Below are 21,831 nucleotides of genomic sequence, written 5' to 3'. Positions count from 1 at the left end.
AATATCCCTTAGTTTCCATTAGGACCCTGCTGCCACGTGAGGGTGGGACAAAAGATGCCATGCAAGTTCTTTTCCATAAGCACGTATGACTATATTCGGAATGCATGCCTACATTATATTGATGAAATGGAGCTAGTTCTGTGTCACCCTAGGTTATAATTATTGCATGATGAATGCCATCCGACATAATTATCCATCACTGATCCATTGCCTTCAAGATTTTCACATATTGATCTTTGCTAAGTTACTTTGCCGTTGCCACTGTCACAATTGCTACAAAACTGTTACTGTCACTTTTATCAACGTTACCGTTACTTCCATATTACTTTGCTACTAAATATTTTGCTGCACATAGTTAGTCTTTCTGGTGTGGTTGAATTGACAACTCAGCTGCTAATACTTGGGAATATTCTTTGTCTCTCCTTGTGTCGAATCAATAATTTTTTTGCTGAATACTCTACCCTCAAAAACTGTCGCGATGCCCTATACTTGTGGGTTATCAAGATCATTTTCTGGCACCATTGCGGGGGAGCATAGCTCTATTCTGTGAGTCACTTGGGATTTATATCTATTGCTCACTATGAAGAATTTGAAAGATACCAAAACCAAGATCTATCCCTCTACTATGAGGGGAGGTAAGGAATTGCCATCTAGCTCTACACTTGATTCACCTTCTGTTTTGAGTAAACTCGCGACACCTACACCGGCTATTGATTCTGATATGTCGCATGTTATTGATGATGCTACTTCTACTATGAATGATTCTTATGATGCTACTACTTTGCTTGATAAAACTGCGCCACTCAGTGAATTACTTGATGAACACCTTGCTAGAGTTAGAACTCTCTATTATGCTGAAGATGATGATATTTCTGAAACTGCTGAAATTATTGAAACTAAACACTTTAAGACACCTGCTAGACCTAGGTCTCCTAGATATGAATTGCCTCTTATACTTGAGGGTTATGTTATGGATGGAGAGGTAGCTAGGGACTTTCCTGCTTGTAAGGATAGAGATGATCTTAAGAAATTATTATGCAAGTGGAAAGAAAAATATTTGAATGCTAGAATGCAATATGATCCTAAGTTTGCTACTACACCTATCTTTGTTACTAATAAGGATTATGAATTCTCTGTCGATCCTGAGTTAACTACTTTGGTTGAATCTGATCCTTTCTATGGTTTTGAATCTGAAACTGTTGTGGCAAATCTTACTAAATTGAATGATATAGCCACCCTATTTGCTCATGAGGAAAAAATTCGCTATTACTATATTCTCAAGCTGTTTACTTTCTCACTAAAGGGTACCGCTAAGACATGGTTTAATTATCTTGCTCCTGGTTGTGTGCATAGTCCCCAGGATATGATATATTACTTCTTTGAAAAATATTTTCCTGCTCATAAGAAATAAGCTGGTTTACAGGAAATATTAATCTTTGTGCAAATTTAAGAAGATAGTCTCCCACAAGCTTGGGGGAGGCTTCTACTTAATGCTTTGCCTAATCGTCCTCTCAAGAAAAATGAAATACTTGATATCTTTTATAATGGACTAACCGATGATTCTAGGGAAAACCTAGATAGTTTTGTTGGTTGTGCTTTCAGGGAACGAACCGTTGAGCAACCTAAAAAACTATTGAATAATATATTGAGCAATGATAATGATTGGACTCTTTCTGAACCACCTCCTAAGAAAACTCCGAAGAAAAGAGGTATTCTATTTCTCAGTCATGAAGATATGCAAGAGGCAAAGAAATCGATGAAAGGAAAAGGGTATTAAAGCCAAAGATGTTAAGAATTTACCACCTATTGAAGAAATACATGGTCTTAATACTCTGACACAGGTAGTAGACATAAATTCTCTCTATAGATTTGTTGAAGGTGATATTCCTTATAATAAGTTTGCTAGTCAATTCTTGGATGAATTTGATAACTATATTGTTAAATAAGAAAATTTGAATGCTTATGTAGACAATTGAAACAAAATGCTTATATGTGTAGAACTATTAATGATCTTAAGCTTATTAGTAAACATGCTTCTATGGTAAAAACTCAGGTAGAACAAGTACTTAAGGCACGAAATGATTTGCTCAATGAGATGAATAGTAAGAACAATGATCATGCTGTTGGAGTTATGACTAGAGGTGGTAAAATGACGTCGGAACCTTTGTATCCTGAAGGTCGTCCTAAGAGTATTGAGAAAGATTCTTAGAGAATTAATATTGATGCACCTTGTCCTAGTAATAAAAAGAAAAAGAATGATGATAGGACTTTGCATGCTTCCAGTGAACCTGTTATAGACACACATGAGAATCCAAATGATAATTCTATTTCTAATGCTGAAACATAATCCGGTGACCAACATGAACCTAGTGATAATGTTAATGATGATGTTCATGTTGATGCTCAACCTAGCAATGATAATGATGTGGAGACTGAACCGGCTGTTGATCTTGATAACCCACAACATAAGAATAAACGTTATGATAAGAGAGACTTTGTTGCTAGGAAACATGGTAAAGAAAGGGAATCATGGGTTCAGAAACCCATGAAATTTCCTCCTAAGTCATCCAAGAAAAAGGATGATGTGGATTTTGAGCATTTTGTTGAAATTCTTAGACCTGTCTTTTGGCGTATGCGTTTGTCTGATGTTCTAAAAATGTCTCCTTATGCTAAGTATATGAAAGATATTGTTACTAATAAAAGAAAGATACCGGAAGCTGAAATTTCCACCATGCTTGCTAATTATACTTTGAAGGGTGGAATACCAAAAAAAACTAGGAGATCCAGGAATACCAACTATACCATGCGCCATTGAAAGAAACTATGTTAAAATTGCTTTATGTGATTTGGGAGCCGGTGTGAGTGTTATGCCTTTCTGTTTGTATCGTAGACTTGAATTGAATAAGTTGACACGTACTAAAATCTCTTTGCAACTGACTGATAAATCAACTGCTATACCCATCGGTTTTTGTGAGGATGTGCCTGTTGTGGTTGCAAACATTACTATCTTAACGGACTTTGTTATTCTTGATATTCCCGAGGACGACAGTGTGTTGATCATCCTTGGTAGACCCTTTTTGAATACTGCAGGGGCTGTTATTGATTGCAACAAGGGCAATGTCACTTTTCATGTTAATGGTAATGAACATACGATACACTTTCTGGAAGAAACGGCCTCAAGTTCATAGTATCAATTCTATTGGAAAAATTTCAACTATTACTATTGGAGGTTTTGAATTCCCTCTCCCTACTGCCAATACAAAATATGATATTATTATTGTCGGGGAAATTCATATCCCCGTTGATGTAACCTAGTTTTATTCAAAAATTCTCCGGTTTCATGTCATTCGAAAGAAGTTTGTTAATAAGACTTGATCAGCCTTGTTAATGGATTCCTTCTGATGAGCATGAGATGGATGAATTTACAAAGCACACCTTTCTATACCCACCTTTTAGTTTTTTTATTTAGATTAAATAAAGCAAAAATAGTATTTGTCTGTTTTCTGAATTATCCGTGCAATAAAAAATGTCCTGAAAATAGAAGTCCTCCAAATGCCCTGAAAATTTAGTATGATTTTTATAGAATATTTGAGAATTTTTGGCACTAAGAACACACCAGGGGGTTGCACCAGTGGGCCACAAGCCCTGGGGGCGTACCCACCCCCTGGAGGCACCCTAGTGGCTTGTGGGTCCCACGTGGGTCCCCCTCACTTATTCCAGCACCCATCCACTTCGTCTTCCTCCAGAAAAAAATCATCCCATTGCTCAACCCCGTTTTCTTGCTCATCTTGCTGCCATTTTTCGATCTCAGTGTGCAAAGCTCCATTTGCAAAACTGTTTTGGGGGATATTTCTTCGGTATGTGACTCCTCCATTGGTCCAATTAGTTTTTGTTCTAGTGCTTTATATATTGCAAATTTTTGCTGCTGTAGTGACCTTGTGCTTGAGCTTGCATGTCAAATTTATATGGTCCAAAGTAGTTTTGATGCATGATATAGCCTCTAGACACTTGTAGGAGTATTGTTGAGTTTGATTCACTTCTATTTCGAGTTACTAAAAATTTCAGAAATTTTCAGAGAAAAGAAATGATGGAGAGATGATTAAGGGGTTCTTCAAGTCGGGGTTCAAAGGAAAATGAAAATGAAGAGAAGAAGAAGCCCAAGTACAACCTTCCTTGCACCGTCGAGGTTCGGCCATGTGAATGGCCAAGTGATGCATTCCTGAGAGTGGCCGGAATTTTGGAGAATTTCTATTATTCGGCGGAGAATGCAGGCATCACCGACTTCCTCCATGATAAGTGTGACCAATACCTCCTACTCACTAATACCTTCGTGCAAAATTTCCACTTCCATGCTAGGAAATCACCACCCATGGTAGAATTTTATTTATATGATGGGCATAAGGAGATGTCGCTTTATGATTTTTGCGAAGTTTACATATTACCTTATGAGGGCAGCGTCGATGAACCACGTCCTAGAGATGTGGACGATTTTATTGATGAAGTTACCGTAGGGGAAGAGAGAGGGGTGTCGGAAGTGAGAGTGGCCAGCTTACATTTTCCTGTTTTACGTTATTATTTATTATTTGCGGGGACATGTTTGATTTGTCGTGGGGAGATTGGAGGCCTTAGTGCCCCATACCTTGCTATTTAGCGACATGCTTTACTTCGTGATAGAACTTTTAGTTTGGGCGCCATTGTTGCTTGATGGTTGAGTTTCAACCATTCGAGGGGTCCTATCTTTGGAGTTATCTATGCCTCTTGCCTTGCGAGACGTTTTGAGATACCCATTAGGCCAGATGAGAAGGAGGAAGTGCTGCTACCCACGAGATATGTGTACTATAATAGTATGGTAGCACATGATTTTATTTCTGAAGATGATGACAAGAGACTCCTCTATAACCTAGTGTTAAACCAGGGTACTTGTCAGATTAGTACTTTGCATGCACCTTCTTTGTTCGATATTCATTCAGGCAGGTACCTCATCATGCCCGAGGACATTTAAGCATACTCGGAGCAAACGCGATCCCTAGTTTCTGAGCCAGAATCATCACCTAATCCGTATGAGGAGTCTGACTATTAGTGGGAGCCACAAGAGCTCGCTAACTAGTGGAACCCTTAGGATCCTCCTCAGTACCTAGGAGTGGGCTACTTTGATCCGTGGGCATAGACCAACTTAGGCCAAAAGCCTAAGATTGGGGGAGTAAGTATCTCTCACTGACATTACATTCATGTTCACACACTCATTTCAGTTGTCGGTGTTCATACTTTTTCATTGTATTATCCATCTTAGTTTCTTTTTCTTGCACTTTTCTTGTGTGTTTGAAAAACTTTGAGAAAATCCAAAAAAAATTAGTTGTAGTTTATTTTTAGTTTTCTTTTCCATGTTTATCTAGTAGTAGTATGAAAATAAAAACCCAAAAGATTTCTCGTTCTTCTTTTACTTGTTGGGAGCTTTCCCGTGTAAATAGTTTTTGTTGTTGTAGTTTTTTACTTCCGTCGGAAAAACAAAAAGTTGAAAAATATTTGAGTGTGTTTATTTGAAATTCCTTTTCTTTTCTTTGGGTCATAAGGAGAAGACCACAATGAAAATGTTGAGTGGCTCTCATATATATTATTGTTGATCTAACAAAGAGCCCATATTAGCTTGTCTTCTCCTTTGAATAATTGTTTGCAGATTCCAGCTTAGTCCAATGCACATGCACTCTTATTATTATTCACATCGTTGGTTCGTGCAAGTGAAAGGCAATAATGACGATATATGATGAAATGATTGAGATGAGGAAAAGCTGGTATGAACTCGACCTATTTTGTTTTTGTAAATATGATTAGTTCATCGTTCCTGATTCAGCTCGTTATGAATAAAACATGTTTGCAGTGACAGTTAGAGATTATAGTTACTCATGCCATGCTTATTTAGCTAGGAGTTTATAATGGTTTACCTTGCATGCCAACATGCTTTTAAAATAATTATGATGTGGCATGATAGGATGGTATCCTCCTTTGAATGATCCAGGTGGCTTGACTTGGCACATGTTCACGCATGTAGTTGAAACAAAATCAACATAGCCTCCACGATATTTATGTTCATGGTGATTTATATCCTACTCATGCTTGCACTCAATGTTGGTTAATCTCAATGCATGTTTATGACTGTTGTCACTCTCTATTGGTCGCTCCTCAATATTTTGCTAGCCTTCACATGTACTAAGTGGGAATACTGCTTGTGCATCCACTTGCATAAACCCAAAGTTGTTCCATATGAGTGCACCATACCTACCTGCATGCGGTATTTACCTGTCGTTCCAAGTAAATTTGCATCTGCCAAAGTCTAAACCTTCAAATAATAATCTATTTTGTATGCTCGAATCACTCATGTAGCGACATGGGGCTGTCAGCATCTTCCATGCTAGGTGGGTTATTCTCACGGTGAGTGTTGATTCACTTGTTATTCACGCGAAAGTGGCTGGTAATTGGGATGCCCAGTTCCATGCTATAAATGAAATCAAAATATAATATCAAACAAAACTCCCACAGGACTGTTGTTGGTATGGACGGTACCCGTTGTTTCGGCCCAACCGTGGAGTGTGCTTGTTGGTGGAGGGGGAGTAAAAACTTTACCATTTTATTTGGGAACCGCCTATAATGTATCTAGCATGGAAGATACCGAGATCTCTTGGTTGTTATGTTGACAATGAAAGCATACCGCTCAAAATTATATTCATCTCTGTTTTAAAGCTTGAGCTCTGGCACCTCTGCAAATCCCTACTTCCCTCTGTGAAGGGCCTATCTATTTACTTTTATTGCTGAGTCATCATCCTCTTATTAAAAGCACTAGTTAGAGAGCACCACTGTCATTTGTATGCTTTGTTATTAATTGATATTGAGTATGAGTGTGGTTGGATCTCTTTTGCCATGAATTATAATGTCTAGTCAGTCCTTGATCTTCAGGGGTGCTCTGCATTTTTGATTTTCGGTCTCAGAAAGGGATAGCAAGATACCATTTTGTTATATCATATCATGATTGTTTTAGAAAATTGTTTGTCATCCGAGATTCATTATTATTGCTCGCTAGTTGATTATGCCATTGATATGAGTAAATGTGAGACCTAAATGTTATTGTGAATATGGTTAGTTCATTATCTTTGCTGAAAACCGGAATGCTGGCTATACATATTTGCAACAACAAGATAAAATAGAATTTGTAAAAAAATTTCTTTGTCACTTTTAGTTTGTCAACTGAATTGCTTAAGGACAAGCAATGTGCCAGTACGAAAAACCCCAGGTGTGTTGCCCAGACTATACACATGCTTACACTACTGCAGGATGCTGCTAATGCGACACTACGATCAGAGACCCTTCGATGAAACTGTGTGTGATGCAATAATAAAAAACAGTGGTGTAAAAAAACCGTCAAAAGGTGCAAAACATTTGCGATGATGGATGCATCAAACATGGTTCAGATTTTGGTTGCGTGTGCGATGCAGGGCATACGGTTCAGTTCAATTAACTGCTTGTGACGAGGAGGAACAAAAGAAACGGCCTGCCAGATGAAGGTGTGTGCGATATACATCATACACTTCACTTGGATGAACTATTTGTGATTAGGTAACACAAAAGAAACGGTCAGCCAGATCAATGTGTGTGCGATATACGACATGCGGTTCACTAGGATGAACTGTTTGCGTTGAGACAAGAGAACAGAAATGATTCAATATAACAAGATGTGTGTGATACGCGGCAAACAGGTCCGTAATAAGAAATGTGTGCGAAGACCGATAATAACACAAACGATGGCTTCTAATAAGACGTATGTGATATGCTTTGTCTACACAACATCTATTGGCCATTGGGGATGGGAGGTCATCCGGATATGCCATAAGGATGTGAAGAGGCATCCTATATCAACAAGGACTAGTTGTTCCACCAATAGCTCATGTAAGAGAACTCTCAAGTTAAGTGTGCTCAGGCTGGAGCAGCCATCAAATGGGTGACTAGATGGGAAGTTGTGTTGATGTTAAATTAACTAATAGGATGGGTCATATATGTCAAATTAAATGACCAATATGACCCATCCCATGAGTTAATTTAACCTCGAGGTGCTTGTTTTATATTTTTATTTATTTATTAACACATGTTAAAGAAGGTCTACCGCATTACTTTTTGACAATGTGCGATACGAGGCATACAATTGATCCATCCGACCTGTTTGTGATGGAATAAGCCGTGTGTGTTGTGGGCAAACGCTTGCTAGTGTACAACCATTTGCGATTGATGAATTCATCACCAACTGGTTCCCTAGTGTGGTCCGTGTTCATCTCATCATCATCTACTTCTTGTGCTAGCTCGATGTTCCTCATATGCTAAGTTTCCATTAATTGATGGTGTTTTAGGAAATCACCACCTTTTCCTGCCATTTCCTCTCCTGTTTCCCGCCACCCAGCAATATTGCGTATAAACCTAGGCGATGCGCGATGCACAGAGGCAACAAGCGCAACCTCTAGCACATCCACCTTTTCCAAGCATGCCAACCCACCAAAGCGCTGCCTCTGCCATCAACCTCGTCAACAAGGAAAACCAAAAGGCGCCACGGCCCATCGAGGATGTGGCGCTCCCCAGCAACGTGATGGACGATGCCGTGATGCGTGTCATCGCCAGGGTTGAGCACACCCTTGGCTCATGGCGCTTCAGCGCCGTGGATCAAGATTGGCATGTCAGCACTGAGAGGCTGCAGCTTGCTGCACAACATGATCGATGGTGCACCGCAGAGCAATCTTGGCGCATCCGCGCCGATAGGCTGCGGCTCGCTGCATGGCGAGACTATTGGAACGCCGCAGAGCGAGAGGCGTGGCATGCCGCACAGCAAGAGTGGATCCATCGGTGCTTGCCTGCTATTGACGGGGTGTTGTAGCTAGGTACACGCCCCGTCAGTACCCCCAATCCTCGCGAGGAGTGGGCACATTCCCTCTGCACCGTACTTGCACCAGACGACGCCGTGCCGTTCGCATGGGTCGCGCCGTTTGCCTTGTCCCCGGCCCGCTCGATGCCAACACGCTGGTTGGTAGGCTCGACCGCCTCCTTGGCCAAGGTGTCCACTTGGGCGTAGTAGAGGAACATGGCCGTCGCATCCTCGAGGTGGTGATCTCCGATGAAATAGCCAACTTGGAGCTCGAGATCGCACTACAGATGTACCGCGAGCGTGTTGACCGCTTGGATGAACGCCTACACGAGTTCAGGAAAAGCCAAGAGCTACCGTAGGCAAGGGCTACTGGTCATGGTCTCTCGGATGCGCTTTATTTTGTTGAGTCGTCTCGACGTGGATAGCCATGTATTCACATCAATCATAGTATTGCTCTATTTCAAAGTATGTACTCTGTTTTCTGTTCTTATATGTTCTATTTCAATGTGTGTTTATACCCTTTCCATTCTATATATGTGGATCATAACAACTAGATTCAAACTAGTATAGAAAAACAGATAGAAAATGGAATTCATTAGTTGTTCATTATAACCTGGCATCCTCCTTCGCCATCTCCTTCTTGAAAGCCACTTGCTTGGCTTTCTCAGCCGGCGGCAGCGACTTCCAAAGACAAAGATCATACTAGCCCCAAAACCAATCCAAAGTTGGGGGGGGGGGTCCGGTGCAACCTCGTCCGACGGCGTGTAGGGGTCCTCGTCGCTGGTCTTCGAGTAAGTGTCCATGGGGGGCGGTGACTCCTCATTGGTGCTTTGGCAGACCGGCGGCGCCATGACAGAGATTTGAGAGAGAGAGAGAGAGAGAGAGAGAGAGAGAGAGAGAGAGAGAGAGAGGCCGAGCAAGTTGAGGATGTAGATGAGAATGCAGGCAGGACGACATAAGCAAGGTAGTATTTATTGGCGGCCAGAATCTAGATTGACGGGAATAGTACACACGCCGATCACCAGAATTTACGAGTACTATAGTTTGAATTACACGCAATTCCTGTAGCAAAATCCATGCGTGAACATAATAGCTAACGGTTCCCAATATAGAACCGTGTTTGTTTAATAATGCCCGCCACTCACCTTCCAAACCTTGAGGCGCGAAATAGAGTGCCAATCTGTGGGGGCAGGTTGTCTTGCTAGATTTTACATTTTATTTTTTGAACACCAGATTTTTACATCGTTTGATGATTGTTTAACTCGCACACAAGTACACATTATGATTTCTCAAACCGTTATGGTTAGCCATTGCATGTAGATGTAGTTCAAATTTGAATTACGATCATTAAATGGGTAGAAAATCACTTAAATGTGTTTAAAAGGTCAAATGACCCCTGAAATTTTCCAAATTTTCACATGATAGTTGTATTAGTGCATGTTACACATAGAAAAATTTTGAAGGCCGTAAGAGGAAGCTATCTCCCGTTCGTCATCAAACATGCATTGTCCCCTCTCAGAATCACGAGCCTTCTAGTGAGTTGCTTCAGTTGGTGAGGGGTGTGTGTCCAAACTTTCGTCAAACATGCCAAAATTTTTACCACATCATCTTGGTGGCATGACATTACATCAATCAAGGTTTCATGTGTTTCTGATCTTTTTTTAATTTTTTGGAATTTAAATGCCATGGCACTCCATGCAAGTGTTCATGTCGTGAGACCAATATGTTTGAAAATTCCTTCTAATTTACTGCACATGGAATTAACTCGCACACAAGTACACAAATATGATTTTTCAATCAGTTATGGTTAGCTGTTGCATGTACTCCCTCCGTCCGGAAATACTTGTCGGAGAAATGGATGTATATAAACGCATTTTAGTTCTAGATACATCCATTTTTACATATTTCCCCGACGAGTATTTTCAGACGAAGGGAGTAGATGTAGTTCTAATTTGAATTACAGTCATTAAATGGCTAGAAAATCACTTAAATGTCTCCAAAAGGTCAAATGACCCCTGAAAGTTTCCAAATTTTCACATGACAGTTGTATTAGTGCATATTACACGTAGAATTTTTTTGAAGGCCGTAAGAGGAAGCTATATCCCGTTCGTCATCAAACATGCATTATTCTGTCTTGGAACCACGAGCCTTCTAGTTAGTTGCTCTGGTTTGTGAGGGGTGTGTGTCCAAACTTTCGTCAAACAGGCCAATATTTTTACCACATCATCTTGGTGGCATGACATTACATCAAGCAAGGTTTCATGTTTTTCTGATCATTTTTTAATTTTTTGGAATTAAAATGGCATGGCACTCCATGCATGTGTCCATGCCGTGAGACCAATATGTTTGAAATATCCTTCTAATTCACTTGACATGGAATTAACTATCACACAAGTACGCAAATATGATTTTTCAAACCGTTATGGCTAGCCATTGCATGTACATCTAGTTGTAATTTGAATTACGGTCATTGAATGGCTAGAAAATCACTTAAATGTCTTCAAAAGGTCAAATGTCCCCTGAAATTTTCCAAATTTTCACATGACAGTTGTATTAGTGCACATTACACGTAGAAAAACAATTTGAAGGCCGTAAGAGGAAGCTATCTCCCGTTCGTCATCAAACATGCATTGTTCCCCCTAGGAACCACGAGCCCTCTAGTGAGTTGCTACGGTTTGTGAGGGGTGTGTGTCCAAACTTTCGTCAAACATGCCAATTTTTTTACCACATCATCTTGGTGGCATGACATTACATCAACAAGGTTTCATGTGTTTCTAATTTTTTCTATTTTTTTTAATTTTTTGGAATTTAAATGCCGTGGCACTCCGTGCTTAATTGTGTCATGGCCGTTAGACCAATATGTTTGAAAATTCTTTCCAATTTACTGCACATGGAATTAAATCCCACACAAGTACACAAAATATGACTTTTCAAACCGTTATGGTTAGCTGTTGCATGTACATGTAGTTCAAATTCAATTACATTCATTAAATGGCTAGAAAATCACTTAAATGTATTAAAAGGTCAAATGACCCCTGAAATTTTCCAAAATTTGATATGACAGTTGTATTAGTACTACAAATTATCTTGTACATTTAAAACACCATCCGTTACCACTTTACTCCAAATTCATCTTTCACAGCTAATAAATAATAACTTTAACATCACACACAGTTCTTTTGTAGGAACCATTTGCGATGAAAATTTCTGGGTCCATTTATGTCTTCCTCCTTAAGCTTCGCCGACTCGTCTGCTCCAGTGCCGGCAACCCCCGAATCCACGAATTCCGATCCCCATTCCCGCACCCCCTTCTTGCAAAAATGACATCATGGAAACACTTCGTGAAGGCCCGTACGATGGCCACGTCCCACCTGAGCGTCGCCGCCTGCGCCGAGAGCGCGGCCGCCTACGCCGAGAGTGCCACTGCATCCACATTGAGCGCGGCCGCTTTTGCCGAGAGGGCGTCTGCAGCAGCCGACAGGGCAGCTGCAGCAGCCGAGACGGCTGCAGCTATTGCTGCAAACACCGAGAGCGCTCGAGCTGCTGTTCGTGCCATCGGTGTCGCCCTGGCCTGGGTCGAGGCCATCCATGCCAAGATATTCCAGGCCACCTCGAAATCCAGCATGCAACCCACGACCGAAAAGGCAGCGGTGGCCATGGAGCACCTGCTTCCTCATGAGGTCACCGAGCGGGAGCTGGAGATGCAGGAGGGGGCGGAGATCGAGGAGCACCGGGAGGGGGAGTTGCGCCTGGCCCAGGTCGAGGTAGAGAAAAGTCTGTCCATCGAGGAATCGGCGGTGGAGTACCAACACGAGCTCTGGCGCAACCACTACTACGAGTACTACAACCTTGAGGGTTGTTGGTTTTATGGGGACGGGGGTACCCAGACTTGCCTGCCTGCAGCCCATGGCGTGGCTCCTTCGACGACCTGGTACGACCCAGCTTCGACATCGACAACTCAAGACCCTTGCGAGGGGCCAAGCCTCGCGAGGCGGACGACACCAAGACCTCTAAAGGGAGCAGCCTCCTCAGGCTGGCTCCCTAGGAGTGGAGATTTCCATGCAAGGCTCACCTCATGAGATTTGGGTGACGTGAGCCATGATGACCAAGGCCAGGCGGGCGCCAGCGGGCACAGTGGGCCAGTTTGCTCTTTGGTGCAAAGGAGGCAAGCAACAGGCGCGGAGTCCTGAGGAAGCATCCAAAGGTTTCCATTTCGGTGCAACAAGACCAAGACCGCCCGGACGGCAGGACGGAGGTCAACACCGATCCCACCGCGGTGTCGCGACCAAAAGCTTTTGCAGGCGAAGACCACTTTCATCAGGATAAGATGTACTAGTTGTCTCCCTTCAAATTTGGCCGTTGTGGGATCCCTTCCCGCCTTCATTTGGGAAGAGGACCAAGGCCACTATTAATAGGACCTGGCCACCACCATGGAAGGAGAGACGGATCAAGTCAGCCGTACCCATTCCACCCTCACCAGCTCACTTGAGCTCAAGAACACACCTCCCGAGGTTGTTCTCCATTGTACTAGTTGATCCTCAGCCCCACGAGGCAAATCCACCACAAAGAAGGAGTAGGGTTTTACACCGCAAGGTGGCCCGAACCTGGGTAAACTGCTATGTCCCCTTTCCTTCGAGTTCGTCATGCTAGGCTGTGAGATTCCTGAGCAGGCAGACTAGGGAGGTTTAAATCTCTGCATGCACCCCGGAGTTCGAACCTCTCAAGGGTTTGCGGAACCCGAAATCCGACATTTGGCATGCCAGGTAGGCGTGCGTCGGAGCCTCTCTTCCGTCGGTCGATTCGCCACCGCTCCACCGCTTCCAAGGCTGACGCACTCCTAGCTCATGCTAAGCGCCGGGCCGCTCTCACCACCCACGTCACTCAGATAGCACCGGCGGGCAACGACTGCCCCCGCCGACCCCCGTCGCCGGTGACGAACACCGCCAAAGGCCCCGCGTGCCACGAGCAATAGGCCTCTTCAATGCATCCTTCCGCGCGTCGCGACGGGCGCACCGCCACTCCGTCGCTGACTTCGGCTGCTTCATCCTCGCATGCTTGTTGTGGCTCGGCGAATGCGCAGGCCGTGGTGCTCATAGCACACGAGCTCCTGTGCTACCGCCCGGTTGACGACCTCTATGAGGACTCTACATGGAAATTTTATCCATGGACATGGATACCCATGGATATCCGACCCGAATGGATAGGGTTTGGATATGCTTTTGTGTCCATGGGTGGCGCCTAAACCCGCCCCGATTACTCATGGGCGGGACATGGATATAATCTTGTCCCCGTGGATATATCCAAACCCGACCCGATAGTATGCCTTGTTGGGAAAAAATCGCTATCCCTACCCCACAGTCACATGTCCTGCTGCAATTTTACACCCTGTTATCTAAAACACGCAAAAGAAATTGCACAATCCCCTTCTTAACTTTTAATAGTTGACATTCAATCCCATCCATAGCATATTCCAACACCCCATCTCTTATTTTTATCTTCTTGTTAAATGACTTGTCATTCTCATCTATTAGAAAACAATCCTAAATGATATTTGGTTGTTAGTGGGCGTTGATTTACCATAAGTTGATGTTTACCGTAAGTGAGGCCAGCCTGCCACAAGGTGAAGACTGGAAGAGCTTATGTTAACATTGTATTATGTCTTATTTATATGTCTCGAGAGGACCCAATGAATACCCAGTGGGTATGGATATCCGACGGCTTTGGACATGGACACAATTTTCACCCATGGATATTTCCATGGTTGGCCAAAGACTATCTTCATGGATATGGATATGGATCTGATATTTTTCAACCCGGTCCAAACCCGACCCATTGCCAACCTTAATGAAGACTGGCTCGACCGCATCGCCGAGCTCGTCAGCGCTGCTGGAGATTCTGCTGCACCGTCCCGCTTGTTGCCTCAACCACCGCCTACTGCAGGACACGTAGCTCATGGGACGCCTCATCCACCTCCCAGGCAGGACGCCATCATCGAGCCAAGGCGGGTGGCACCTCGGCGCGTGCCGCAGCGTTTGGCACCCATGCGCGATGAAGCAAGCTGCCACGTGGTGGAGCGGCCACAAGAAGATGCGCGTGCGCTCCCGGCACCGCCCCGCCAAGACCGCGCGCCACCTGTGATGGCGGCGTGTGAGTACCAAGACCAGGATCCACCTCCGCGGTGGGCTCCGTGACCATAGCAGGGTGCAGCACATTCATTCCGGAGTTGTGCAGCATCATCTTGCCAGGGAAGTTCAAGCCTGACTTGCCTCCGCGCTACGACGGCACCGTCGCCCCTGCTGAGTTTCTGCAGCTCTACGAGCTGAGCATCAAGGCGGCCAACAACGACGAGAAGGTCATGGCGAACTGGTTTCCCCATGGACCTCAAGGACGGCGCACGCTCCTGGCTCCTGAACCTCTCCGCAAGATTGATCTCCTCCTGGGATGAGATGCAGGAGCGCTTCATCACCAACTTCCAGGGCACTCGCGACCGCCCGCCGGCCGCGGGTGACCTACGACGCATCAAGCAGCAGCCAGGAGAGACCCTGCAGAAGTACATCCAACGCTTCAACAGTGTTCGCCTCAAGATACCCAAGGTGTCAGATGAAGCCATCATCTCGGTGTTTACTGATGGCGTCCGTGATGTCAATATGAAGGAGGAGCTTGCCATACATGAAGACATGTGCACGGCCCTGGAGATCTTCAACATGGCAACCAAGTCTGTGAGAGCTGAGGAGGGATGCCTCTCCCTCCTCGAGCTCCCTGACACATACCAAGAAGACAAGAAGGCCAAGGCCAAGGATGTGAAGCGCAAGGGACCGGCCGTACTCGCAGCCGAGCCAGAGATGAAGCGTGGCTGCGATCACCCAGAGTCATCCACAATGTGCACAACCACAACACCAACGACCGCCAGGAGCTGAGTGCCATCCACGACGGCTGCCTAGTCATCGCCCCAAGTGCAACGATCGAGGCTACGGTCGTAGAGGAGGCCAAGGTGGAGGACGCTGGGATGACCGTGACCATCGTCACACTACAAAAAAAAATACACTTCCGTGATGATACGTGTTTGTCATAGTAGGTCACGTTTTCTGTCATGCATCTACATCCATGATGATTTTATGATAGAATCAAGATAGCCATACCTGTGTTGTCGTAGAAGTGTTCCATGACATTACCAAAATTATCATCACGGAAGTGCCCACTTCCATGATGATAAATCTCGCGTCATAGAAGTGCTTTCGTCAAGGGTGACCGACACATGGCATCCACCGTAACGGAATGCTGTTAAGCTATCGGGTCCGATTTTGGATCCGATAACCCATTAACAGCCCGGACCAATGGGGATTTTCCATGTGTAAAATCATCATTGGCTGGAGGAAACACGTGTCAGCTCCACGTTGGCACAAGTGTCACTCATCCAATGGGCGAGATGCACCTATGATATGTTGACATGTGGAACGGCCCAAAAGTGGCTCATAAAGTTTAAATGGGCTGGCCCAACTAAAGGCCCACAAGATTTTGCGGACCATAATGGGTCGGCCCAGCTAAAGGCCCATGAGATTTTGCGGACCATAATGGTCCGGCCCAGCTAAAGGCCCACAAGATTTTGCGGGCCATAATGGGCCGGCCCAGCTAAAGGCCACAAGATTTTGCAGGCCATAATGGGCCGACCCAGGTGAAGGCCCCCGAGATTTCACCGGCCATAATGGGCTGGCCCAGCTGAAGGCCCACAAGATTTTGAGGACCCTAGTAGGCTGGCCCATTAACTGGCTGCCATGTTTTGGGCCAAATGTCGGCCCATATTTGATCCGGTCCATTAATAGCCTGCCATGTTCCGAACCTAATGATGGCCCATATGAGATCTGGCCCATTAAAAGCCTACCATGTTCTAGGCCAAATCATGGCCCAGATTAGGTCCGGCCCTTTAAGAGGCTTTGGGCTAAATTATAGCCCATATCAGATTCGGCCTGTCAACTGGACGCTATGCTTTTGGGCCCACTTGCTAAAGGCCCATTTAGTAATTCGTCCTGATATTAGTTTCGGCCTGTTAAAGGCCCGTTTAACATTTTGGCCCTATATATATTTTGGCGTGTTTAAAGCCCGTCATATAGTTAGGCCTAACTACGGCCCGGTTTGCATCCGGTCTGCTCGCAGCCGATAATCTGATTGGGCCAAACAAGGACGGAGACAATTTTGGCCTATTAAAAGCCCGTGATTTGATTGGCACAATCATGGGCCGAGGTCCATTTCGGGCTGCTACCGGCCCGTGAGCTGTTCGGCATTTTTCAACCCCAACCTACTTTTCAGCCTCCTAAAAGCCCATTGAGTTTTCTTGTGAAAAGAGGGCCAGCGGTTTACTCGGCCTATTAAAGGCCTGAATCTACTAGTGGGCCAGTTTACATTTAGGCCTGTTAACGGACCAAGATGACATGGCCCATGAGGCGGATCATACATTGCGATTGCATGACGGCCCGATTATGTACCGTAATTTTACGGTTTGGCTGGTTTACTGTGAAGACAGGATATATATACAGCAAAATAACTGTAACATCGTGAATAAGAAATAACCTAGACTATACAATAAAGAAAATTATGGCATATTACATCCACTTGGTATCAAAGTTCTCCACTATGATAATAAAGCACAAGCAGACAGCAGATTACATACACTGGGCATGAAAGATCGCCACCAGTGCAAATAAACACGTCGACAAAATAATATACAAAACCGACAACACTTCAATAGATTTCAAGAAAGGTTAGCCTTGCTCAGGAGCTGTAGTGCAAGCAGCTAAGCAAGCTGATGAGATTGCGCTTGTTTAACACTTATATCCTCCTCACTCTGAAAGATAAACAAGCAGACAGATGACAGGTTTTGCACATAAAAGTATCAGTGCTGACAATTCATCACATTTCTTACTGACGAATAAAGTGACACAATTTAAAATTGCATTAACACAATATGGTATTGTTCAGGTCAAGACATGGCAGGAAATGACATTGTGAAGGAGTTGGCAGCTTCACGACACCACTAGATTATAGATCAAGAACTCATAAGTATCAATGGTTAGTGTGCTGTCAATTTATGCCATTTCAGATTGGCAAATAAAGAAACGGTTTAAATAATAGTAGAATGATATGACATTGTTCATAGTTAAGACATTAAAGAATATGACATTGTGCTATAGTGGGTAGGTTCACCACACCACTAGATTACGGATCAAGAACAGAAGCATACATGCAGTGCAGAAGAAGATCACTTGCTCTGTATAGTTTAATTTACATGGTATGAAGAAGGAACTTGGTTGTACAACTGAAAACTTAAATTGAGAAGGACAAACTTTTGTTTATGAACTACATAATAACCTTTAAACATGCAATTTGATGCGAACACCAAAAATAAACAGCTGTTGCAGTCATGCCTAACCAAATATACACAACAAAGTTTGAAGGCTTGAGAAGGAAAAATTACATTATTGGTGAAGACAGGCTCTATAAAGCCCTTGTCCATGCTGATGGGGGGGGGGGCAATTCAAGAAGTTTACCACAGAATCTTCTTCATAAGCATTGCATTTATTCTACATTTTGTTAAGAGTAAATATAGATGTGATAATATAAGAAAAAATGGACAATATTTAAGATAAGATGAAGAGTGATGCTACATAACCAAGTAGTTATAACTGTAAGTACAGCGATACAGGCAAAAGGTACAACCAAGAGCAATGCAGAGCTAAACTTCTTCAGTACCATTGGTGTTATCCAACCTTATGGTAAGAGTAAATATAGATCTGATATGTAGAAAATGGAGGGCAAAGGAAAATAAACTATAGAGTGATGGTACATGAAAAACTAGCTGTCAATATAAGTACACTGATAAAGGACAACAAGTACTTACAAGAACAATGCAGAGCTAAAAAAATTTCATTGCCATTGGATATATTCTACACTGATGTAACCATTCATACAGATCAGATAATTTGTAGCAAACAATTGATAAGCAAGCTATCATGCATACTGCTGTCACATAATGAACCAAGTATGTATGCAAGTACAGTGATATAGGACAATATGTACTAACAAGAGCAAAGCAGCGGGCAACATATTTGCGATATCCTGTCGTTCTTTTCAAACCGAAATTCTTCTTCGAGCAGATTTCCTGCAAAAAAGATTCGTAAGGCACATGCAGAAAAGTAGAGGTTCAAATTGTGATTTGATTTCATAGACAGTACCTCATCCTGGGAATGAGATCAGTGCATAACAAGGTTTTTCCATTCAATGTCTTCTAAATTTAGCACATGAGACTTCACCGGAAATTTGTCTATAGACTTGCCATCAAAGTGTGATTTCCTCAGGTAACACCGATACTGCTGCAATGCTTCCTCTAAAAGCACAAGCAAGCTTTACTCGTCATGACTATCCAGATTGACCCTCGCCTACTTACAACAATGTAATGTAAATCATTGATGTGTTTAATCAGCAGAAAACAGATAAATAATAACCATGAATAATAGCACTTACACGTAAGTTGGACAAGAAGATGTGAAAATGGTGTTTGTCTTCAAAATAATCTTCCCATGATGGGAATATATGCATGTAATCCCTAACAACATTGAAAGTATTGTCTTTTACACTGGGAATAACTGGAATGGGGTTCAAATCTGCAGGAATTGGCCGTCTCTGCAGTTGGCATAGGTCTATAGTCGGTGGACTTGATGTCCTTTTTGCTGGAGTGGGATTTTTCTATGGTACGGCTGGTGCTATGGCAACTGAAGTCAGTATACCTTTTGCTGGAGTGTAGGTCCTTTGCGGTGGGGCTAGTGGTGGGGCCAGTGAAGTATGGGTACAGTCTGCTGGAGTCGGTCATACGTTTTGTGTCACTGGTTGTACATCCAATATAAGTGGGGTGCTATCTAATTTCTCCGGCACCACCACGTTTTTCAAGGACTTTGTTGGTGCTCCTTCAGGTTCGGCAATCACCCTCTTCCTTTTTGATGTCTGATGCACAAGCATTTGAGTGAAAATATATGGTGTGATGACAGATAGAATATGTATTGATAACGGATGGGCATGGCATCTCGACATATATGATGAGTAAACTAAGCAGATGGTGGTGCAACAAAGTAGAAGAAATGCAAGACAACATATGCAAGATACGAGCAACCAATAAAACCTTGCCAAATTACAACAGGCACCTTGATGGGTGAACAGGACAGGCCATCTACCTTTGACTCCTCGAGGTTAGAATAGTCACTAGGATCATATTCTGAACAAGAATCAACAGGTGGGGAGCGTATGAGTTTCATTGCATCCAGAATGGCACTCAATGCCTTGGTGCCAATTTTGTAAGTCATTGCAGTGTTTAGCTTCAGGAGTGGACTGCTGCTAGTGCGACACAAATCAGCTACACAGTTCATAGTGTAGATATAATAGGAAAACCGTAAGCATCAGAGTAAAATCAGCAAAGTGGAACTTGCTTGAATATATGTGCTTGTATTGACGGTACGGCTAGAAAGGCTTCGGATACCAGCTCTCTTCAACTGAAGGTGCGGTACTATTAATATCAGTGTAACTCTCAAAGGCGACACAACTCCCCGCATTTCCTTGCTATTCTTATAGGATTCACGTGGGTAGGCCACTACAAATCCTATTCCTATGTTTACAAAATCCTGCGAATCAAAGAGGCCCGAAGAGTTCAAAGTGTCCATCACAACCGACCGTATAGACCTCTACACTACAAATGTCCCTTCTCATCTTCACTACAAGGAACATACTGTACTACTATCATACTCCCTCCATTCCAAAATATAAGTCTTTGTAGAGATTTCCACTATGGATCACATACAGATGTATCCAGATACATTTCATAGTGTAGATTCACTCATTTTGCTCCGTATGTAGTCCATGGTGGAATCTATACAAAGACTTGTATTTAGGAACGGAGAGATTACTTATTAAAAAAGAACGGAAGAGGAACATGCTAAAGAAGAGTAAGCATATTTTGGATAATAAAATGTTCGTTGTGCAGTGCCCACACATGATGAACCAGAGCGCATTAAGAATGCAACTCCCTGCTGTCTCTCTATATGTGGTGCACGTGCTTTTCTAAAGTAAGGTATGAACATTAGCTGACCAATTAAACATTATCTGTTTTAGTAATATAAGCATCATATTAGATTCGTATTTGAGCAACAAGTTTGGAATTATGAGTGGCACGTTGTTTAGCTTGATGGATTCAGGAGGAGTGCTAAGTAGGTACGATGATGGTACTGAATATAAAGGCATGTCTGCATGCAAGTCGCGTGACTTTTGTCATTTGGGTCAGTCGACCATTTCAAGCGGTTGGATGAAGATCCTACGTCTCCTAAGCCTTCTTCTTCCTCGTCTCTGATTCTTCCCATACAGAACACCACACGGGCCGCCGGCCGGACCACCGGGCCCCACCGCCTGTGTTCCTCTGCCACCCCCACCCCCGCCCCCACCCGCATTGAGTTTTCTTCGTTCGGCGAGGCCCCACCACCGCCCCCCACAACCACCGTCCCCACCCGAGCTCCTTCCTTTGCACCGGCAAGTCTACTGCGATTTAACTAGTGTGGATTATAAAAGGGGAAACCATAAGCATTGGGAGTATAGTGTTGAGCGTGCAATGGCGGATTTGATGGTGCAAACCGGACAAAGGCAACTTTGCAACCAATGTTTGCTTTCAACTAGCACGTAAGTGACAGACAAGAAATCAGAGTAAAGCAGTGGCGATCTATTTTCTTGCTGTGATAATTAAGTTGAGCAGATACGAAAGAGTACCACCTCTGGTGCTGCACCGTGTGTGCATCTGCTGAGAATTTGATGGTGTTGCGGTAGCGATGGCTGTCGGTAGCGTGGAAGCAGATCTAGGAGGGTAGACGGTGGCGGCAGGGTGCAGTGGACGAGACGGTTGTAGGAGC

The sequence above is a fragment of the Triticum dicoccoides genome, chromosome 3B, assembly GCF_002162155.2.
Source record: "Triticum dicoccoides isolate Atlit2015 ecotype Zavitan chromosome 3B, WEW_v2.0, whole genome shotgun sequence".
NCBI lineage: Eukaryota > Viridiplantae > Streptophyta > Magnoliopsida > Poales > Poaceae > Triticum > Triticum dicoccoides.
The sequence above is the reverse complement of the archived record's forward strand: the minus strand, read 5'-3'. Positions refer to the sequence as shown.